Below are 23,143 nucleotides of genomic sequence, written 5' to 3'. Positions count from 1 at the left end.
GCATGATCACCACTCCTGTTCAGATTTCTTCTTATGGTGGACTCATGAACACAGACGTAAGACAAAGTAAACCACCTGTTTGCTAGATCCCATCCCCACTCAGCTAGTCAAAGATTCCCTCGAAGGACTGGCAGGACCTATAATTAGTATGATGAATGCATCGCTTGCGTCAGGCGTCGTACATGATCAATTTAAGGTAGTGGTTCTTAGACCGTTCCTTAAGAAGTCAAATTTGGATCCACAAGTTCTTAACAACTACAGGCCTGTCTCAAAGGTCCCATTTCAATCTAAAAGTCTTGAAAGAATAGTTGTTGCCCAACATCAAATGGATTCAAATAATATACTTGAGAAATTTCAGTCTGGTTTCTGAAACTGCATTAACAAGAGTCGTAAATTATATTCTCTTAGCTACTGATGCGGGGAATGCAACAGTGCTAGGAATGCAAACTTTAGGTTGCGCTTCTTCATGCTGCATCATTGGCATGAGTGGAGCTTTTTAAACGTCTGTACTTACTGCGCCCCATAAGAAATCGTTTGTCCCTGTTCAAAAGAGATTGTGCGATGTCCTGCAGCGTTCGCAAAGCAAACCTTTGACAGTTTGAATAGAGGAATTTATTCTGCTTCCTGTGCGTGCAGTAGTTACAAACTTGAACGTCTTTACACGATCTCCTGCAGTTTTCAGTGGGCAGGCTTGGTCAGATGGCTTGGAAAAACGCACTGTTTCGGCTAGGGAAACATCATGAGCAGTGTCCTGCATGTTTTCTGTGTATAGCTGTCTTTTAACGCATTCAGAATTCATTCGAAATCATTGATTTCTCCAATTAACAAGGATCCCTTAAATGATGAGTCAAAGTAACATCTAATCGGATTAGTTTCCTTAGAGCTGGTTCAGAGTTTGCTCAAGAGTTTACCTTTCACAGATGAGCAAAGAAGGATGTTGGGGGTGCACGCTTCTAGGCACCTTACAGCTGTAGGGAGTGATTCGAGACGATTCGTGGCGTGTGCTCGTTCCCATATACCATACGCACCGGCGTGCAGTGCTAGGATGACGTACAATACCGCTTGGGCACGTAACGGCGTTATATGCAAGTGCGGGACGTGAGGGTTTTCGTTTGTTCGTTTTGTTTTGCTCTGCTTTGCTTTGTTTTGCTTTCCATCGCGTTGGTAAGAGCGTAAATAAAAAGGCGATTCCTGCGTCTACCACTAATGTAAGAGCTATTTCAAGTGCGACGTGGTGCGGCTTTTCAAATGCTTGTGGGCATTTCTCTGTTGTTGATTCTTTTTTTGTGTGTAACAAAGTGGCATTTTCATGTCCGGACGGGGAGACTTTATCATTCCGACATGAAGCCACCCTTAAGTCCTCTGAGGCGTGTCTGTCTGCAAGGCTTGTATTTTGGAAATGTTTTTTTGAAACGGAGAACGACTTTGAAATAGGCTTCCGCCGGCGCCTCGCGATCCATGTAAGATTGTAGCAAGAACGCAGCGGCAGCGGGGCTTGCTGTAGTCGTGGCCGAGTGGTTAAGGCGATGGACTAGAAATCCATTGGGGTCTCCCCGTGCAGGTTCGAATCCTGCCGATTACGTTGTTCGCCTCCAGTCGGTGTGTTCCGGCGCAAGCAAAGAAGCGCGCCTCTTTGCTGTTCCTGGTGGTCTTAAAACGCCCAATCGCTTGTACCCGCTGCCTTGGAAATAAATTCTTCAGCATCCGCGAATGGCATTTTGCAGCTGGAAGCATATGTCGACGCTTTTTGCACAGAGCACCAAAAAAGCGTCTTTTTTGAAGGCCCAGGCACTGAGCATTGGTGGTTCAGTGGTAGAATTCTTGCCTGCCACGCGGGAGGCTTGGGTTTGATTCCCGGCCAATGCAGTGGCTTTTGCAGCGAGCGGCTCCATCACTTGCATCCCCTTGCAACTCGCAACTGAAAACCCACTGAAGCTAAGCAGGTGTGAGCCAGGTCAGTACCCGCATGAGGGTAAGCTACAGGGAAAAACAAAGCTTCCAGCTGGAAGCGGTGTTAATGGTGCCGGCGGGGGGGCGCTCACCCTGAGGTCTGTGCGGGTCCCAATGTCCCAGCATAGTGACGGAGACGCTGTGTTGTAAAAGGGCGCTGTCTTTCGGATGAGATGTAAAACCGAGGTCATAGTGCTCTGTGGTCATTAAAAATGACCACCAAAACCTTTGACAAAAGCTCTTGGTAATTGATGGTCTTCAATAATGCTTCTCCTTTAGGTACATTTTAAATCAGCTGAAAAATGCTGTGAAATAGGGGGACACTTCAGGCCAGTGTAGGATTTGGGTTACAAGAACCATGAAACTGCACGAGAAAGCCCGTACACTGAATTACACGGCTTTCTATTCAAAGGAGGGCAAAAGAAATTCCCTGAGTTCGATTTTTTGCAGCACAGAGAGGACCACCGTCGTGAGGTCGGTTAGCTCAGTTGGTTAGAGCGTGGTGCTAATATGGCCAAGGTCACGGGTTTGATCCCCGTACGGGCCAGGTTCTTTTCTCCTCTCTTACCAAAGCTGTTAGGTTCCTTTCCGTGGTGAGATGGGTTGTCATGCAACGCTGCCACATAGTGCCGACAGACAAGAGTGTTGCGGGAGAAGAGAAAAGTGTTTGAAGATTTAAGAGTGTCTTAGGTGGATTCAAAATCAAGTGTCACAAATGCAAGTGGTTGGATTTCCAATGTTTAATATGGTAAAAATATGCAGAAGTTATCTGCCGGTCATGGCACAGTCTGCCATGCTTTTGTCAGATACTGTAAAGTGGTGTCGAACTGGAGCCTCACCATTTGCATATGTGAGGCTCCAGTTATACATCGAGTGTCACATTAAATGACAAAAATGAAGAGAGTTAAAGCAGCTGGAGAGGTTTTCTTACAACTTTTGAGCTGACACAGTTTTGGAAAATGTTTCCTTCACGCTGCACTGTACAACATAGGCAGCCAAGAGTCTCCAAAACAAAACAGAATTGACAGATAGGAGAAAATTCCCACTCGTCCTGAAGTTCCCAAAATCCAGCACTGAGCGTAAACAAAGTGTCTAAGTAGCGTGGGAATGCTAACCCTAACCCTAGCTGGAGTTTGAGCAATCCAGCACTGAGCGTAAAAAGATGAGTCAAAGTAACGTCTAATCGGATTCGTTTCCTTAGAGCTGGTTCAGAGTTTGCTCAAGAGTTTACCCAGTGGGCATTGATTCGTCGAATATACGTATATTCACGGCGAAAATACGGCAATACGTATATATACGTCGCCTCGACGTATAATCAACGTGGAATTGCAACCGTAAAATCGACGACATTAATAAACGCATATATAACGTCGAAAAAACATCTAACACAGTGCCTGAGGCTTTTTACTGTATGTATCGTGTGTGCCGCAACTAGGAGTATACGGCACTCTGCACAGTGTACGAAGTAAATTATTTTCGCAGTAATTAATTTACACGTGTATAATAAATATAGTAAATATAATAAATTAATTACTGCGAAAATAATTTTCTTCGTAAATCCTGCAATCCAGATGATTGGGGTATTGGTGCATGGCTACAGTCTGTGCTAGGAACATGGAGAGGGTCTCTGGTTCAATACATATTTGTGGGTCTGGTATTATTCGTTATGATCATATCGTTAATATCCTGTTTGAAAAACATGTGGACTAAAGCTGCTGCTTCTGTGCTAATTGTACGCCCTGAAGGGATCATGAAGGTCAAAAAATGATTTCATGGGAAAGGTTCTCTTATCTAGTGGCAGAACCTGATGGGTAGAACAATATAGCTTTAAGGGGGGTTACCCTTGGGAGTGATTCCCCTAGATGCAAATGATTATTGTGGTTTGTTTGTTCATAATAAGATGTTTTGCAGGAACGGAACAAAGAGAAATTTTACAACTTCAGCTAGAATTGTTCTACAAAACGTCACAGCTGAGGCAGGGGAACAATGTGTAGATTTTTCTAAGAGTTATTACCCAGTTGTTGACCAATCTGTTGACCAATGTTGACCAAAAAAGCCTAGGATTATGCTGGGCTCCAGCCCACAGGGATTTACCTGTGCTGTAAGAACTAATGAGTGAATAAGGAGACTGGATTCTGGTGAAAGACTTCAGGAAAAAGAAATGGTGTTCACTCAGGTGGAGGGGGCTGTACCAGGTGCTGCTGACCACTGCCACTGCTGTGAAGGTCACAGAAATGGTGCCCTGGATTCATGCTTCCCACTGTAAAAAGGTCACAAACAAACTGAGCAAAGTGCAGGAGTGATGTCTCCACAAGGACAGATGGGGATAACCTGCTTGGGACTGATGTGCTAAGCCTTTTTCCTTTTTATGTAGAAGCCTGTCACCACCCCAAAAGAGGAAGAAACTAAACACGAAGCGTCTTTGTATACAAACTGGCTGAATGAAACTGATAATGAGGGGGATATGAGTAATTTGTGGTATAAATTTATAAATCATACTGTAAAGTTAAAGAAATGTAATGCATCTTGTTATATATGTGCTTTAATGCCTCATTCTACAGCCTCACCCATGCGACTTTTTATGAAATGTACTCTTTTATTAATATCACGTTAGAAGGCTTAGACGCTATCAAACAAGAATTAAGGGGAGTTAGATTAATGGCACTTCAGAACAGGTTCGTGCTGGACCTTCAAAATGCAGCATCTGGAGGAGTCTATGCTTTAGTAGGAGACTCCTGTTGTACATATATTCCAGCTAATGACTATGATTACGGAAATCTTACGCTCGCTATTCAGCATTTGAAAGAACTAAAAGACAAGGTGAATAAAGAGAGAGGCATAAAAGATACACCGGCTTTTCTCTCCTGGTTAGAATCACTGTTTGAAAATGTTTTTCTTTTAAGTTACTAACACCGATTATAGGGGCTGTGATACTTGTCTTCCTGTTTTTATGTTGCTGTATGACATGTATTATTCCAATGCTTCGAAATATGGAAATATGGTACCTAGGAGGATAAACTGTTCATCCTTCCAGTCTGGAGAATTGGCAGCTGTCTGACGTCAGTTAGTGATCCTTAAAAAATTAATAGTTCCAGGACAGTGTGCATCACCAGAAAATCAATTTCAATGCATTAAAACTCTTGTTATCCTTCTGATCATTGAAGTGTCATTGCCCCAGCACTGTATACTCTTACTTTTGACGCCTGTCTGAAGTTGGATCCATTTCTAAGAATGGTGACTCACATATCCTCATGCTCAACTTTGGCTCAACCACACAAACTATGAAGTTAATCATCTGCTTTTGCTCCAAGATTTATGTTACTAGGCTCTCTCCTGGGGATCCTCGTGTTCTAACATTGCCCTTATTGTGGATGATCCATGACAGAATTCAGGGAATTCAGAATTCTGATACCTCAGCTCAGATTCTGACTGGGCAGACTGTCATTGCCTGGTGTGAATGTGTGCATATTGTATCTGTTTTTGTGCATGTTCTGTGGCCTGTTGTACAGTACATCACAAATGAAAGGGAAATGGAAAACTAAAATAAGACTCAAGTGTTTTATCTTTCATTAACAGTGTTTCATTAGTATCTGTGCTAGATCCTGTCATCCACTGCTTACCACGACAGGCTCTAGCACAGGATAGCAGCTAATACATTTAACAATCTCACTGCACAGTGTTGTATATTCAAGGGCTGATCTTCTGTACTTTTTCTTTCACTTTTCATTTCCTAGAAACTCAGTCCTGCCAGGAATAATCTGAGAACAAAATCAATCTGAGTCAACAAGGTCTTATTCAAGGTCATCAGCACTAACAACATTCTCTCTGGAGACAGGCGATAAGAAAATTGAAAGTGTGTATTGTTACATAACAGCAGAGACTATGAGTTATGCTATCATGAGAGTGGTGATGGATTTTTTTCATTGCTTAGTTTTGCAGGTTCTGTACATGTGAACATTCAAAGTGACTAAAGTAAAGGAGTTTTCCCTTTTTACCACATAATTCCCAAAGATCAACACTAATAGAAAGCCTAATCCCAGCCAAGATTCAATTACTGTCTCTCAGGCATCCCAGCAGTGGATTTCATGACTTCAGACAGCCATCTTTATCAGTGGAGAACTCAATGCTCTGAGGTTTACTGGCAGAGTCTCACACTGGGTAATATGTTGGTAAATAATGTCCTATGGAATTGTACTATTGATAAATTCTACTATGGAACTGCGATGTGTCCTGAAAAAATCTTCGATGATAGTGGTACAGTCCATCACACCCCACCTACAGCCTTTAAAAGAGAAAAAAAAAATTCTGATATTATGGTGGAATCTTTGTAGAAGGACAAAAGACGGAAAGAACGGGCAGTGTAACCATGGCAAAGAGAAGGGAAATATTGGAGAGAGCTTTTTTCATACACTTTTTATCATTGTTTTTCCAGCCCAACAATGATCAACAAATATGGGCAGGCGTCCTGTGCCAAATCCAATCTACCTTTCTTCCAAGCATACAGGAATGTCAGTGAATTAAATATTGACATATGAAAATACCTAAAAATATGCAATCACACATATGCAGTTTGAGCAAACATAAGACAATACCCAAGTACCACAAACTACCAGGCATCATTAGCAGTTCAGGTGGGGAGCTGTGTCAGCATGCGTAGGCTGCAAAGGAACAAGTAATAGGTCTATTCCATGCTTAAAAGAGAAGAAAGAAAACACAACATTTCAGCCGTGGAGCCCTCACACCTGAAGAAGGCTCCACGGCCGAAACGTTGTGTTTTCTTTCTTCTCTTTTCATCTAGTGTCATTAGCCAGTTCCTGTCAAAATAAAATAGAAATGGATAACATTCTAGAGAGAGTTTGAAATACCAAGGTACAATTTAAACCATATTTCTTCCACTACAACCGCATTATTTTGGAGAGATCGCTGAGCCTAACTGTTCTGGCATGCCCGTTAGCCTCCGTCCTGCTTCAGCAATGAATGCAACGGGGCACATTCTGAGGGAGATGCGGTCAATCAGGTTGCAGGAAAACCACGCTATGCTTTTTTTTTAGATCCTGAAAAGGACAGAGGGGCCATGTATATGTGTGCAGCTGGATATGTAATTGCAGGTGGCGTAGCAAATTCTGCTGAAGCCCCACTGCCTGGTGTGGACGGTAGCTGTGCATGTTGCAGTAGAATTGTGCATGTGAGATCAAGGGGGCATGTCATGTGTTTGAGCACTTCACTCCCTTCCGGAAGAGTCCCAAAAATTTGAAAGTTCTTTGGATGACCTGTGGACCGATCTTTCACGATGAAGAATTCCTTAAGAAGAATAGATCTCGGCCCACCATCCCAATGCCTCCATCTCAAAACAGCAACCTCCCACTGCCCTTAGTCTGCAAGGCAGTCCTTTCAAGTGCGATGATGACGCCGGGACCTTCGTTGCCTATTGTACGAGCTGAACTTTTGTGCTCATCAATTCAACGCTCTTTCCATCAACTCATTTTGTCTTTTGACGCTTCGTGTTTTGTGCTCCTTTGACTATCGGCATATCGGGTGACTGCAAACACTGAAGTTCTTGCTTACGGAGTGTGGAACAGTGTTTTCAAGTGATCGCTGTTCTGTCATGTTGACGCCGAGTGAATCTTTCTTTGGCAACATGGGCAGGCTGACAGCAAAAGTAATGGCAAATTTCTTGACTTATTTCTGAATGTGAATGTTCTTTAGAAAAGGGATGCGGCGTTGCTTCTCCCCCGTGTAAAGGTCACGCATTCCAGACGTGGTTATGAGCGAACAGTTGCCGCAAGTGTTTGAAAAGAGCAAGAGAGGAAGCAGCCCTGCCCCGTGTGAGGATCAAACTCAGGACCTTCAGATGATGAGACTGACGCGCTACCAACTACGCCAACGAGGCCAGCTGCAGTACACAGCCGGAAAGTTTGCCTCATATGGATTTCAGTCGCCCGTTCCCTAATCTTTAGACGCCCTCTGCTGGATGTTGCATTTGCCTTTTGATCTCACCGATACTTTTTTGGTCTGTTTCTGTTGCGAGTCCGTTTTTCAGATCTCACCTAGCACAAGTCTCTCTGGCTGAAGTGGCCTCTCTGCTTCAGCATCGTGCCCTCACTCAGCCATTAAAAACGTCACTCGGACTTCTGACATGCTGACATGAAATGTCAAGAGAGAGTGGCGGAGACGCTTAAGGCAGAGAGAAGATGAAGAGGGGTGTGGCTGCGAAATGATTGACAGCTGCATGACGCTCTCCATGCAAGGTGTGACCACAGGCTAAAGGACACCTTTCGGCACATCAAGCTCTAAACACACACCTGGAGGATGTGGGAAATGATCCCGCTACCTCTCGCATGCAAAGCGAGCGCTGTACCATGCAACCTAACCCCCCTCACTGGGGCTCATGCCTCGGTGTCGCCTAGTGCCGCTTGTTCCCCTCTTACCGGGTGCAGTTCACTGCCCTTCGTCTGCAAGGCAGTCGTGTAATTGCGGCTTTCTTGACTTATTGATGAAGGTCTGACTGGACGAGCGAATGACGCCTCTCCCCCGTCCTCAAGCTCGCTGACAGAATAAAATAGAAAGCGCTGCCGTGGCTCATTGGTTTAGGGGTATGATTCTCGCTTAGGGTGTGGGAGGTCCCGGGTTCAACTCCCGGCTGAGCTCTTGTGTGCTCTTTTTGTCCTCGTCCACAAGACTGGGGACTGATATCCACATCACCTTGCAGCATCTGCTTATGGCAAACGATGGAATGTGACTAATGACTGAACGAGCCTGGTGAATACTCATCACGTGGCACAATGAGAGCGTGCAGTCAGCTGTCCAAGGCAGCAACCTCATTGCTCGTTCAAAAGAACACGTACTGAAAACTCATCACCACTATGTCGTAAATGAGCACCGCGATCGCTTGTTGTCATGCGTCCTTACTTGGGAAATGCAGAAGCAAAAACTGCCCTCTCTCAGCCACCGAAACGTGTGCGGCTCGCCTTGCACTCTCTGCGCCTCGCATATTTATGGAGCTGTCTGCTCTTCTTTCTGTTGAAGTACGCAAGTTACGGGGCGTACTGCAGACTATGATGTGCTCAATGACAGCTTTCAAGATTTGAAAACTATGAGCTTGATGGCTCAAGTCGAACGAATGTGGTTGTTAAGCAATTGATGATCATTTGTTCCTCTCTCCAGCGCCCCCTGCCTAAAATGACGCGTCCCTTTCTCAGCCCGAAACGCAAGCGAGACACCAGCAACAAACCCTACAGGTTTCCGTAGTGTAGTGGTTATCACGTTTGCCTAACATGCGAAAGGTCCCAGGTTCGAGACTGGGTGCAAACAGCCTCTTCTTGCACGCTCCTGCACTTCACAGAGGTCTTGAACCACCAGTCATTTGTTCCCAATGTATTTCCGGTGCCTTCATGCACTCTTGTACCAAACGCATGTTTTTTCTGTACCTGGAGCCGATCATTTGCAATTGGGCTGTCCCGACAGACCAAGACGAGCTCTATCGGCTCAAAAGCAGCGCAACACCTGCGAGAACAACAGAAAGATTAGTACCCAGTGGGGGCCTCTTAGTGAGCCCAAGATCTAATCAAGAATCGACTCCAGCAACAGGGCTGGGCGCATTGTTCCATACTCCGACCACTCTTGGTGTAAACAGGTCCCTCCTGGTCTCTGCATGAAATGCACTTTCCTGCGTTTGCTTTGGTGTAACTGGCTTCCCCTGCATGGGCGAATGTGAAGAAGATCCTTAGTAAGTCATTGAAGAAACCCGAGAAGAGGTCGGAGTGGCCTCTGTCGTTCATCAACGATCCAGTCAGGCAGTACTCCTCTGTAAAGCGCCGTTCGTTCACATCGATTGGCTTTTTTTTGCCTTCATTCATGCAAGTAGTAAAAGCAGACGCCCCTATTCTGCCCTGACCCGGATTTGAACCAGGGTTGTTGCGGCCACAACGCAAAGTACTGACCACTATACGATCACGGCGAGTTACCGATACACACGTGGCAGGGCGGAAAAGGCTGTGCTCTCTTCGTGTGACATAATTCGGAAAAGTCCTGACGTTGCATTTCAACTGAGCCCCAGTATACATCGACCCTTCGACACTCTGAGTGACAACTCTCTTGCGTGTTTTCTCATATTTATGTAGTTTGCTTGCATGATGCCCGGAACAGCAGGGTTGTGCACTCCCATATGGTCTAGCGGTTAGGATTCCTGGTTTTCACCCAGGTGGCCCGGGTTCGACTCCCGGTATGGGAACGTGTCAATTTTGCCTCCTGCTTTCCAAAAGATCAGCACTGTGTACGAAGGAGCCGCATTAAAACTACTCAACGTGCAAAACGTGCGAGTAGAGGGGGCGCTTGTTTCCAGCCGAAACTTCTCGCGTGTGAGACGAGCTGACCATCGCTGCAGGAGGTGGAAGGTCACTCTGGTAGACAGGGCTGACCTTCGGCAATAGGATTAATACTCTCCAAGATGATATTTGCACTTTCTGGAGAGGCGATTTTCTCTACTTCAGTAGCCCGATTTCGTCGATTGCGTGGAGAGGGCTGTAGAATGTGGCGCCGTCTTTCCTGCTCCGTCCATGACAGGCGTGCTGGTCTCTGGAGAGAGAGCACGGTCCATCAGTGCACCCCAATAAAGGCACTGGAAGCAGCTGAATCGCATTGGTGAAGCTCAGCGCTGGGCCGCTGGGCACATCTGACTACAGTTTCCGTAGTGTAGTGGTTATCACGTTTGCCTCACACGCGAAAGGTCCCCGGATCGAAACCGGGCGGAAACAGACCAGACTTCTTCTGTCGCCACGCACAAAAGGGGATTGGGGATTCGCCTAGCGCTGTGATCGAACAGACCCACTCACCTCTTAGTGTGGCGGGATCTGCACAGTGCATGTCGCAGCGCATCCTGCTTTCACTTCAATGCGCGTCCTGATGTACCCCGGTCTCCCGCGTGACAGGTGGGGACAGGTGACAGGTCCTATACTAACGAGGAAGACATCTCTCTCTCCGACCCCCGGCATCGTGTCCCGACCCACCGTGCTGGAAGCCGACTCGTGCTGTGATTCCTTTACGGAGCAGAAATGACAACCGAGGAGCCGAGAGATCATTTCAGCATTTCGCGTCTGAACGGAAAACACAAACGCCCAACTCGGAATGATTTGCCTTTGACGCTTATCAAAGCGTTCTTTGTGCATCGAACAGACCCACTCACCTCTTAGTGTGGCGGGATCTGCACAGTGCATGTCGCAGCGCTCCCTGCTTTCACTTCAATGTGCTTCCTGATGTCGAGTCGTGTGCCGTGCGGAGGCTCTGAAAGCGAGAGCAATGAAAAGGTGCACGACGCTGTGTTAGAAAACAGAGAAGTGAAAGGCAGTCCTTTGTCTAAGGAGGTAAAAGAAAAGCTACTCCCCGTCGGGGAATCGAACCCCCGGTCTCCCGCGTGACAGGCGGGGATACTTGCCACTATACTAACGAGGAAGACATCGCACGCTCCGACCCCCGGCATCGTGTCCCAACCCAGCGTGCTGGAAGGCGACGCGTGCTGTGATTCCTTTACGGAGCAGAAATGACAACCGAGGAGCCGAGAGATCATTTCAGCATTTCGCGTCTGAACGGAAAACACAAACGACCAACTCGGAATTACTTGCTTTGGACGCTTTTCAAAGCGTTCTTTGTGCACGACGACTGCGCTGCCTAGCAGATACAAATGGGTTGTACAACTTTGAAGTAGCAAATGGAAGAGGGCTAAGCCTCCTCTCTTTTAGCCCAGGTTCGATCTGTCTCCCAGAATCGCCAGGGCGCACGCACACACACACACACCCGTGCCGTTGAAGTGCTCTGCTTCATTTCTAAGGGCAACTCAACATTCACTCCTACCCCGAGTGCAGAAAAGACAGCGTCTGCAGCAACAGCAGCTCAGGTCTCTGCACAGGAGCTAAGCTGCCCCCATCTCCTCTGCTCTGCGGCTCCTACGGAGTGGAGTCCTGCCTGGAGCCGTGTTTGCAGGCGGCGGCTCCCCGCACCCTGTCTGTGCGTCGTGTCCAAGAGCTCCTGGGAGGAAGAGAGAGCCCTCCCACTCGGGGGCTTTTCCACGGTCTGTGTGAGGAGGGGCGGGTGTGTCCAGCAGCTTATCGAGCGGAAGCCTGGGGCGGCGGAGAGCTGTGATCGTACAGACCTTGAGGTGTCACCTCTTTGTCTGCTTTCCCGCCCCCCCTCCGCCCAAGCTCTGCTCCAAAGTAGCCCGGCAACCCCTCACACCTGCACGTGTCACAACCTAAGGTGTGGTCATGAGACACCCATGGGGTGTTGTTCTGTTCTTGCTAATTGTTTCCTGCCCGTCGCAGGCAGGAGTCCATGCGAGGAAGATGCCCTGGACAGAGCTCAGAGGGCACACCTGGGTGGCTTTCCTTCTGAGTGACGTTCCTGCAACACTCTCCCGCTACTCTTGGTGCGCTCATGCCGCAACACAGGAAGGCTGGAGCAGGTGGCTGCGGGCTCTATGCACCGCCGAAATAGCTCAGCTGGGAGAGCGTTAGACTGAAGATCTAAAGATCCCGGGTTTCGGTATTTTGTTTCATCGCGCCCTTTGTTCCTCTCTCCAGCGCCCCCTGCCTAAAGTGACGCGTCCCTTTCTCAGCCCGAAACGCAAGCGAGACACCAGCAGCAGGATGACGTAAATTCCTGCTTCGACACGTAACGGCATTATAATCACGTGCAGGAGCTGAGGGCTTTAGTTTTGTTTCGTTTTCCATGGCGTTCGTAAGCGCGCAAATCAAAGGCAAGTCCTGCGTCTAACACGAACGTAAATGCTTTTGAAAGTGTAGTGTGGTGCAGCTTGTAAAATCCTTGTCCACATTTGTGGTTTGTTGATGTTTGTTCTGTCTGCCAAAGTTGCATTTTGACATCCGGACGGGGGGACTTTATCATTTGAACGTGAAGCCAGCCTTAAACCCTCTGAGGCGTGTCTGTCTGCCGGCACGTATCTTGTGAAAGGTATTTTTCTTTAACGGAGAGCAACTTTAAAAAGGTTTCCGCAGCCACCTCGCAGTCCGTGTTTGATTATAGGAGGAATGCGGCGGCGATGGGCTCGCTTTTGTCGTGGCCGAGTGGTTAAGGCGATGGGCTCGAAATGCGTTAGGGCTTCCCCGCGCAGGTTCGAAACCTGCCGACTCCGGCGTTTGCCGCACGTCGCTTTGTGCCTGTGCGGCAGAGGCGAAGTGCCGCTTCTCCTTTCCTGGTACTATAACAATGCGAAATTGCTTGGACCCGCTGCCATGGACATCAATTCTTCAGATAACCACACACTTTGCCTTCGCACCTCTGGTGCTCTGCTTATGCCTTTGAAAACCTAATGAATAAAGCTGAAAGAACCGACACGATATGTAGGTGCTCCTAAAGCACGCAGTAAAGAACTGTTAACAGCAAGGGTTTCAGTGGGTTAACTGAGGAGAAGGCGTGATCGCTAATTGTTGACTTTTTATTTGGTGTTAGAAACACTCTTACTGTGCATGACGTGCAACAAATGTAGCCACAGAAATTGCAGCACGCTTTCATGTATGCTATTGCAGACACCAACGTTGCCTAGATAGAAAACCGAAATAGCCGTGGGTTTGCTTGCTGGTCTGAAGGATCTCTCTTCGAATCTCTATCATTTGTCAATGGAAGTAAAAGGCGCTGCAATCTCATACGTTCAGAATCAAACCCGCAGCTGTTGTTCGACTTTATTTCTTGACTAATTACAACTGAGTGTCGCATGGGCAGTTACGTAAACTTGTCTGGTATATTTGAACACAAATGCCGTTCTTCAATTAAAACTAACAGTACATTGTCAGGGACATTCAGTTCTATACAAACAAGAGACAGACAAGAGAATATTTCTACCGTTCATGTGGACTACGTGTTGACTTACTGATCGGAATAATTGAAAAGTTCGGGTTCATAGCCGATGCAGTGCGTGCTAATTAGAACAGCAACGCTGAGCTCTCAGCACCGTACTGAGCCCAGGTGTTTTTCTAAAGCTGTCAGGTGCAGTTCATTTACATGAAGGAAATCTCTTACTGGGTACGATTACAATGCAGTAAGTAGCACAGACTACATAGGGAGTAGCCCGATGCGTATAAAAACGACCCGAGCCAGACAGGAGTCGAACCTGCAATCTCCTGAGCTGTAGTCAGACGCGTTATCCATTGCACCACTGGCCCTGGTGTGACACTGTAGCACTGCAACTAGTAAAATATTACCCCCGGTCCATTCTTTTCCAAAAGTGAGAAACACCTGTTTTCTGCATGTTGTCTGTTTTAAAACCATATCTCTTTAAACCAAACCAAGAGTTTGTCTTTTGCATTGATATTCTGATTCATTTCGATTTCAAAGACAAAATAAACATGATCTTCCAAAGCATCATAAAATTGTCCCTTCTTCCAGACTCTACTTCTCTCTTGTAGTAGTACAGCAGACCTTTCCAGGTGAGCAGATCACAGAGTCCGAAATGAGCTTCCTCCATCAAGCAAAGTACCTGAACATGACTCTGTCTTCATAAAAGCGCCCCTGTAATAAAGAAATTAAATCCGAAATCAAGAGGGCAGTTGCCTACTGAAGTTCAAGAAGTTATCAATTTTAACCTAGCAACACATTAAAGGCTGCATCTATACAAGTACGATTCTAGAAATGCTCACCAGATTACGTTTTAAGAAGGAACTGCGCCTCAGGTTCCGCCGAGATCTTAACTCGGATGGCAGGATTCAGAGTCCGGAGTGCGGACTGATGGCGCACGGAGGGTCCACATACTGTGGATCCCTCAGTGATCTTCCACGTATTCAAACCGCCAGCGTGTGACTCCCCTGTCCCCGTGACCTCATTGCTCTGCTCTCGCCTCTGTGCAGCCGAGCCCGACTCACGGTAAAGTGAAAAAAAAGATGCCCTCAACATGAGATTTACTCTGGAGCGAGGATAGATGTTACCTTTTTATCATTGAACAGGATGTATGTGATGTGGCGACTAGGTTCAATTTTGTATCCTCTTTAAAAGATTAAGGACTGGGGTGAGCGTGATTTACCACCCTTTCAGCTAAGAACCCAACGTGCGGACCGTTTAAGCTGCATAGACTCGGTCGTTTAACTCGTCTCCGTTAGCAGGGTTAAGGTTAAAGAAAAAAAACATTGCTGACTTCTTTTTTTTTGCCAGCCGCCAGCGCTGATTAGCAAGGTTTGTATTTCATGTTTTGCAAGTTGCATCCATTTTAAGAAAAACAAGTCGCGTTAAAGACAGGAAATGAATACTTGCAAGTCTAGCCGTAGGCAGTTGTTTGTAAGGACCAGTTCTGTTTGAGAAGACAGAACAAAGAAGACACCGCTGGGATTCGAACCCAGGATCTCCTATTTACCAGGCAGGCACTTTAACCAACTAAGCCCCGGCACCCCGGGAGCATTATCCTTTTGCAGCCACTTGGACACACCACTCAGACACATCTGCATTCGGTGTGTGCTCCGCCTGCTCGCTGAGCAAGTTGCCACCTTTACATACAATAGCAACATCAACACCAAGAGAAAGGGTGACAAATGGCTTTTATCTGGAACATTTGATGTCCAAGGAGCTCAATGTGCTTTCTGTGTACAACAGGGCCACTGAACTCCACACTGGCCACTGAACCACAGCAGTGGCTTGCTGGCTTGACATCTCCTAAGGAAAATGTTGAAATCGAATGTGGAACAGGAAAATGGCCCTCGAGTACGAGGGAAAAAAAAGAAAAAGATCATCTGGAGCGCGCCAACCCATGTCCGGACAGCCCAGTTTCATCGACAAGGTGGCTGAGTGGTTAAGGCGATGGACTGCTAATCCATTGTGCTTTGCAGACATGGGTTTGAATCCCATTCTCATCGCTCTCCATGTCTGACACGTGTGCCCGTTCGATGTTGGCCCTCCTGTTGTTTGCTCTGGTGCTAGAGCCATACATTTTCTAGCGGTGGCTGAACATGGTATAGTGGGCCAACGTCGGTATCGAGCAGTGACAGTAACAGTACTTACTGTGCCCCATAAGAAATCGTTTGTCCCCGTTCAAAAGAGATTGTGCAATGTCCTGCGGCGTTCGGAAAGCAAACCTTTGACAGTTTGAAAAGAGGAATTTATTCTGCTTCCCGTGCGTGCAGTAGTTACAAAGTTGAACGTCTTTACACGATCTGCTGCAGTTTTCAGTGGGTGGGCTTTGTCAAATGGCTTGAAAAAACGCACTGTGTTTCGGCTCGGGAAACATCATGAGCAGTGTCCTGCATGTTTTCTGTGTATAGCTGTCTTTTAACGCATACAGAATTCATTCGAAATCATTGATTTCTCCAATTAACAAGGGTCCCTTTTTGAACCTGCGAGAAGCATTCTTTCAATGTAACAGATTTACTCCGGGGAAAGGCAGCATGACATTGAGAGTAGCTCAAGCTTTCAGCACCCGTATCGGACTGCGTGTATGCAGACACCGCTCAGAATCCCCTGTTAGATTCTCCTTCAACTCCGTTTTGCAGTGCTTTAGCTCTTTCAAAAGGCTTCGCTTTGCTAGTCACAATCCAAGGCTCATAACAGCATTTGAAACCAATCCCCACTGCGTTAACCAGGAATTGAACCAGGGTCAACTGCTTGGAAGGCAGCTATGCTCACCACTATACCACCAACGCATGCCCACAGGCGCCCTGCAGGACACCACCAGAGAATGCTCACGATTTCGGAAGCTGTCTCCGGGACGTGCTGATTCCACACATCCTGAATAAATCATGATATTGTTAGTTGCTGTAGCTAGACGTTCAAATGAGTTTCATGGCCAGATGGACTGTTTCCTCCAGCGGTATAGTATTGCAGTGAGACAGCACGATGCCTGCAAGACTATGTCACGCTAAACGCCACAGATTGTGTTTGTCCGTTCGTGTCAGTCGTCCTGCAGCCACGGGAAGTGGGACACAAACATGCTGCAATGCTTTCAAGACGTTAGGATTTGTTTGTGTAACATCCGAGAAGAGTACTTGTGGCTTGAATGTGAACTGTACGTGCCCGCCCCCTTTCCTCTGTAGTGCATGAGTTCCTCCAGGCATGCCCTTCGTCATTGTTCTGTCATCTTGTATTTAAAGGGTTGTATTTCTGCTGCTGAAAATAAGCAACGGTTTTATCACAACGCCCTTTATTCCCAACGGAGCCCTTGTCTGTCATGAAATTCTTCAAAACCTCAAGCTAGAAGAACAAGACGACAAATATGAAGCGTTACCGCAACGACATGCCATGAGACGATCGATAACGATTTCCATAGGATCCCCGCGGTTGCCTGGCAACCGTCAGCTTTGCGCAGTGGCAGTATCGTAGCCTGTGAGGTTTAGCCGAGGCGCGATTATTGCTAGTTGAAAACTTTTCCCAATACCCCGCTTCCGCCGGTTTGCAATACAATCGGCGAAAGCAATTTTTGACAGTCTCGTCAGAGACTGAGCAAGGTGTTTAAAGACAGATTTGGTCATGGTGACATCATGGTAGAAAGAAACGAGCTTGTTACGTCTCAACAGAAACGCTCTTTAGCTCTTTCAGCGTTATGCAGAGACCAGCGTCTGTCGAGATCACTTTTGAGTCAGCGCGAAACGCCGTGTGCTGTCAGTTTGATTTCATATTGCTCGTAGCGGCGCCCGGCTTTTGTCTGTCAAACGTTAGGTTGCGCTTCTTCATGCTGCATCGTCGGCATGAGTGGAGCTTTTTAAACGTCTGTACTTACTGCGATTCCTACGTCTACCACTAATGTAAGAGCTATTTCAAGTGCGGAGTGGTGCGGCTTTTGAAATGCTTGTGGGCATTTCTCTGTTGTTGATTCATTTCTTGTGTGTAACAAAGTGGCATTTTCATGTCCGGACGGGGAGACTTTATCATTCCGACATGAAGCCACCCTTAAGTCCTCTGAGGCGTGTCTGTCTGCAAGGCTTGTATTTTGGAAATGTTTTTTTGAAACGGAGAACGACTTTGAAATAGGCTTACGCCGGCGCCTCGCGATCCAGGTAAGATTGTAGCAAGAACGCAGCGGCGGCGGGGCTTGCTGTAGTCGTGGCCGAGTGGTTAAGATGATGGACTAGAAATCCATTGGGATCTCCCCGCGCAGATTCGAATCCTGCCGACTACGTTGTCCGCCTCCAGTCGGTGTGTTTCGGCGCAAGCAAAGAAGCGCGCCTCTTTGCTGTTCCTGGTGGTTTTAAAACGCCCAATCGCTTGTACCCGCTGTCTTGGAAATAAGTTCTTCAGCGTCCGCGAATGGCATTTTGCAGTTGGAAGCAGATGTCGACGCGTTTTGCACAGAGCACCAAAAAAGCGTCTTTTTTGAAAGCCCAGGAACTGAGCATTGGTGGTTCAGTGGTAGAATTCTCGCCTGCCACGCGGGAGGCTCGGGTTCGATTCCCGGCCAATGCAGTGGCTTTTGCAGCGAGCGGCTCCATCACTTGCATCCCCTTGCAACTCGCAACTCAAAAAACCTACTGAAGCTAAGCAGGTGTGAGCCAGGTCAGTACCCGGATGAGGGTGAGCTACAGGGAAAAACAAAGCTTCCAGCTGGAAGCGGTGTTAATGGTGCCGGCGGGGGGGCGCTCACCCTGAGGTCTGTGCGGGTCCCAATGCCCCAGTATAGTGACGGAGATGCTGTGTTGTAAAAGGGTGCTGTCTTTTGGATGAGATGTAAAACCGAGGTCACAGCGCTCTGTGGTCATTCAAAATGACCACCAAAACCTTTGACAAAAGCTCTTGGTAACTGATGGTCTTCAATAATGCTTCTCCTTTAGGTACATTTTAAATCAGCTGAAAAATGCTGTGAAATGGGGGGGGCACTTCAGGCCAGTGTAGGATTTGGGTTACAAGAAACATGAAACTGCACGAGAAAGCCCGTACACTGAATTACACGGCTTTCTATTCAAAGGAGGACAAAAGAAATTCCCTGAGTTCGATTTTTTGAAGCACAGAGAGGAGCACTGTTGTGAGGCCGGTTAGCTCAGTTGGTTCGAGCGTGGTGCTAATAACGCCAAGGTCACGGGTTCGAGCCCCGTACTGGCTAGGTCCTTTTCTCCTCTCTTAAAGCTGTTAGGTTCCTTTCCGTGGTGAGAGGGGTTGTCATGCAACGCTGCCACATAGTGCTGACAGACAAGAGTGTTGCGGAAGAAGAGAAAAGTGTTTGAAGATTTAAGAGTGTTTTAGGTGGAGCCAAAATCAAGTGTCACAAATACAAGTGGGAGGATTTCCAATGTTTAATATGGTAAAAATAAGCGGAAGTTATCTGCCGGTCCGGCACAGTCTGCCATGCTTTTGTCATATACTGTAAAGTGGTGTCGAACTGGGTGTCGAACTGGAGCCTCACCATTTGCATATGTGAGGCTCCAGTTATACATCGAGTGTCACATTAAATGACAAAAATGAAGAGAGTTAAAGCAGCTGGAGAGGTTTTCTTACAACTTTTGAGCTGACACAGTTTTGGAAAATGTTTCCTTCACGCTGCACTGTACAACATAGGCAGCCAAGAGTCTCCAAAACAAAACAGAATTGACAGATAGGAGAAAATTCCCACTCATCCTGAAGTTCCCAAAATCCAGCACTGAGCGTAAACAAAGTGTCTAAGTAGCGTGGGAATGCTAACCCTAACCCTAGCTGGAGTTTGAGCAATCCAGCACTGAGCGTAAAAAGATGAGTCAAAGTAACGTCTAATCGGATTAGTTTCCTTAGAGCTGGTTCAGAGTTTGTTCAACAGTTTACCTTTCACAGATGCGCAAAGAAGAATGTTGGGGGTGCACGCTTCAAGGTGCCTTACAGCTGTAGGGAGTGATTCGAGACGATTCGTGGCGTGTGCTCGTTCCCATATACCGTATGCCCCGGGGTGCAGTGCTAGGATGATGTACAATACCGCTTGGGCACGTAACGGCGTTATACGGAAGGTTTTCGTTTGTTCGTTTTGTTTTGCTCTGCTTTGCTTTGTTTTGCTTTCCATCGCGTTGGTAAGAGCGTAAATAAAAAAGCGATTCCTGCGTCTACCACTAATGTAAGAGCTATTTCAAGTGCGACGTGGTGCGGCTTTTCAAATGCTTGTGGGCATTTCTCTGTTGTTGATTCTTTTTTTTGTGTGTAACAAAGTGGCATTTTCATGTCCGGACGGGGAGACTTTATCATTCCGACATGAAGCCACCCTTAAGTCCTCTGAGGCGTGTCTGTCTGCAAGGCTTGTATTTTGGAAATGTTTTTTTGAAACGGAGAACGACTTTGAAATAGGCTTCCGCCGGCGCCTCGCGATCCAGGTAAGATTGTAGCAAGAACGCAGCGGCAGTGGGGCTTGCTGTAGTCGTGGCCGAGTGCCACGTCGCTAGCGCTGGTTAGCAAGGTTTGTATTTCATGTTTTGCAAGTTGCATCCATTTTAAGAAAAACAAGTCGCATTAAAGACAGGAAATAAATACTTGCATTTAATTTAGTCTAGCCGTAGGCGGTTGTCCATAATGACCAGTTCTGTTCGAGAAGACAGAACAAAAAAGGCACCGCTGGGATTCGGACCCAGGACTTCCTGTTTACTAGGCAGGCGCTTTAACCAACTAAGCCACGGCGCCCCAGGAGCGCTGTCCTTTTGCAGCCACTTGGACACACCACTCAGACACATCTGCATTCGGTGTGTGCTCCGCCTGCTCGCTGAGCAAGTTGCCACCTTTTTCCTTTTTATGTAGAAGCCTGTCACCACCCTGCCACTGCTGTGAAGGTCACAGAAATGGTGCCCTGGATTCATGCTTCCCACTGTAAAAAGGTCACAAACGAACTGAGCAAAGCGCAGGAGTGATGTCTCCACAAGGACAGATGGGGATAACCTGCTTGGGACTGATGTGCACAGCCCTTTTCCTTTTTATGTAGAAGCCTGTCACCACCCCAAAAGAGGAAGAATCTAAACACGAAGCCTCTTTGTATACAAACTGGCTGAATGAAACTGATAATGAGGGGGATATGAGTAATTTGTGGTATAGATTTATAAATCATACTGTAAAGTTAAAGAAATTTAATGCATCTTGTTATATATGTGCTTTAATGCCTCATTCTACAGCCTCACCCATGCGACTTTTTATGAAATGTACTCTTTTATTAATATCACGTTAGAAGGCTTAGACGCTATCAAACAAGAATTAAGGGGAGTTAGATTAATGGCACTTCAGAACAGGTTCGTGCTGGACCTTCAAAATGCAGCATCTGGAGGAGTCTATGCTTTAGTAGGAGACTCCTGTTGTACATATATTCCAGCTAATGACGATGATTACGGAAATCTTACGCTCGCTATTCAGCATTTGAAAGAACTAAAAGACAATGTGAATAAACAGAGAGGCATAAAAGATACACCGGCTTTTCTCTCCTGGTTAGAATCACTGTTTGGGCCAGGGGGAATGTTTTTCTTTTAAGTTACTAACACCGATTATAGGGGCTGTGATACTTGTCTTCCTGTTTTTATGTTGCTGTATGACATGTATTATTCCAATGCTTCGCAATATGGAAATATGGTACCTAGGGGGATAAACTGTTCATCCTTCCAGTCTGGAGAATTGGCAGCTGTCTGACGTCAGTAAGTGATCCTTAAAAATTAATAGTTCCATGACAGTGTGCATCACCAGAAAATCAATTTCAATGCATTAAAACTCTTGTTATCCTTCTGATCATTGAAGTGTCATTGCCCCAGCACTGTATACTCTTACTTTTGACGCCTGTCTGAAGTTGGATCCATTTCTAAGAATGGTGACTCACATATCCTCATGCTCAACTTTGGCTCAACCACACAAACTATGAAGATAATCATCTGCTTTTGCTCCAAGATTTATGTTACTAGGCTCTCTCCTGGGGATCCTCGTGATCAAACATTGCCCTTATTGTGGATGATCCATGACAGAATTCAGGGAATTCAGAATTCTGATACCTCAGCTCAGATTCTGACTGGGCAGACTGTCATTGCCTGGTGTGAATGTGTGCATATCTGTTTTTGTGCATGTTCTGTGGCCTGTTGTACAGTACATCACAAATGAAAGGGAAATGGAAAACTAAAATAAGACTCAAGTGTTTTATCTTTCATTAACAGTGTTTCATTAGTATCTATGCTAGATCCTGTCATCCACTGCTTACCACGACAGGCTCTAGCACGGGATAGCAGCTAATACATTTAACAATCTCACTGCACAATGTTGTATATTCAAGGGCTGATCTTCTGTACTTTTTCTTTCACTTTTCATTTCCTAGAAACTCAGTCCTGCCAGGAATAATCTGAGAACAAAATCAATCTGAGTGAAAATCTAAGCAGAGGAAGATTGTTTTACAGAGTCAACAAGGTCTAATTCAAGGTCATCAGCACTAACAACATTCTCTCTGGAGACAGGCGATAAGAAAATTGAAAGTGTGTATTGTTACACAACAGCAGAGACTATGAGTTATGCTATCATGAGAGTGGTGATGGATTTTTTTCATTGCTTAGTTTTGCAGGTTCTGTACATTTGAACATTCAAAGTGACTAAAGTAAAGGAGTTTTCCCTTTTTACCACATAATTCCCAAAGATCAACACTAATAGAAAGCCTAATTCCAGCCAAGATTCAATTACTGTCTCTCAGGCATCCCAGCAGTGGATTTCATGACTTCAGACAGCCATCTTTATCAGTGGAGAACTCAATGCTCTGAGGTTTACTGGCAGAGTCTCACACTGGGTAATATGTTGGTAAATAATGTCCTATGGAATTCTACTATTGATAAATTCTACTATGGAACTGCGATGTGTCCTAAAAAAATCTTCTATGATAGTGGTACAGTCCATCACACCCCACCTACAGCCTTTAAAAGAGAAAAAAAAACTGACAACAACAAAGTAAGTCTGTGGTGTAATCAACTAGGTTTTGCAAACATACTTAACCTCTTCCAGCTACCAACATTACAAATGCTGTTTACACATTAGATGGTTATTTTTTGGCTTCTGATATTATGGTGGAAAAAGAGCCCTGGAATCTTTGTAGAAGGACAAAAGACGGAAAGAACAGGCAGTTTTACCATGGCGAAGAGAAGGGAAATATTGGAGAGAGCTTTTTTCATACACTTTTTATCATTGTTTTTCCAGCCCAACAATGATCAACAAATATGGGCAGGCGTCCTGTGCCAAATCCAATCTACCTTTCTTCCAAGCATACAGGAATGTCAGTGAATTAAATATTGACATGAAAATACCCAAAAATATGCAA

At 46.2% G+C, this 23,143-nt stretch overlaps 10 non-coding genes across 10 annotated transcripts; 6 read left to right on the top strand and 4 right to left on the bottom strand.

Annotated features, from left to right (window-relative positions):
- Window positions 1–1,500: 1,500 nt before the first annotated feature.
- Window positions 1,501–1,582, top strand: trnas-aga (transfer RNA serine (anticodon AGA)). Its single transcript has one exon. It is a non-coding gene; the product is annotated as a tRNA-Ser (tRNA).
- A 6,185-nt stretch (window positions 1,583–7,767) lies between these two features.
- trnam-cau (transfer RNA methionine (anticodon CAU)) lies at window positions 7,768–7,840 on the bottom strand. The gene has a single exon. It is a non-coding gene; the product is annotated as a tRNA-Met (tRNA).
- Window positions 7,841–10,108: 2,268 nt separating this feature from the next.
- trnae-uuc (transfer RNA glutamic acid (anticodon UUC)) lies at window positions 10,109–10,180 on the top strand. Its single transcript has one exon. It is a non-coding gene; the product is annotated as a tRNA-Glu (tRNA).
- Window positions 10,181–10,630: 450 nt separating this feature from the next.
- Window positions 10,631–10,703, top strand: trnav-cac (transfer RNA valine (anticodon CAC)). The gene has a single exon. It is a non-coding gene; the product is annotated as a tRNA-Val (tRNA).
- Window positions 10,704–11,324: 621 nt separating this feature from the next.
- Window positions 11,325–11,397, bottom strand: trnad-guc (transfer RNA aspartic acid (anticodon GUC)). The gene has a single exon. It is a non-coding gene; the product is annotated as a tRNA-Asp (tRNA).
- A 5,111-nt stretch (window positions 11,398–16,508) lies between these two features.
- trnag-ucc (transfer RNA glycine (anticodon UCC)) lies at window positions 16,509–16,580 on the bottom strand. The gene has a single exon. It is a non-coding gene; the product is annotated as a tRNA-Gly (tRNA).
- Window positions 16,581–17,230: 650 nt separating this feature from the next.
- Window positions 17,231–17,372, top strand: LOC138230183 (U4 spliceosomal RNA). The gene has a single exon (XR_011186219.1). It is a non-coding gene; the product is annotated as a U4 spliceosomal RNA (small nuclear RNA).
- An 893-nt stretch (window positions 17,373–18,265) lies between these two features.
- On the top strand, window positions 18,266–18,336 carry trnag-gcc (transfer RNA glycine (anticodon GCC)). The gene has a single exon. It is a non-coding gene; the product is annotated as a tRNA-Gly (tRNA).
- A 560-nt stretch (window positions 18,337–18,896) lies between these two features.
- Window positions 18,897–18,970, top strand: trnai-aau (transfer RNA isoleucine (anticodon AAU)). Its single transcript has one exon. It is a non-coding gene; the product is annotated as a tRNA-Ile (tRNA).
- Window positions 18,971–20,428: 1,458 nt separating this feature from the next.
- On the bottom strand, window positions 20,429–20,502 carry trnat-agu (transfer RNA threonine (anticodon AGU)). The gene has a single exon. It is a non-coding gene; the product is annotated as a tRNA-Thr (tRNA).
- Between the last annotated feature and the right edge of the window lie 2,641 nt (window positions 20,503–23,143).

This window comes from Lepisosteus oculatus, unplaced genomic scaffold (genome assembly GCF_040954835.1).
Source record: "Lepisosteus oculatus isolate fLepOcu1 unplaced genomic scaffold, fLepOcu1.hap2 HAP2_SCAFFOLD_48, whole genome shotgun sequence".
Taxonomy (NCBI): Eukaryota; Metazoa; Chordata; class Actinopteri; order Semionotiformes; family Lepisosteidae; genus Lepisosteus; species Lepisosteus oculatus.
Note: the sequence above shows the minus strand (reverse complement) of the source record. Positions and strands in the feature narration are given on the sequence as shown.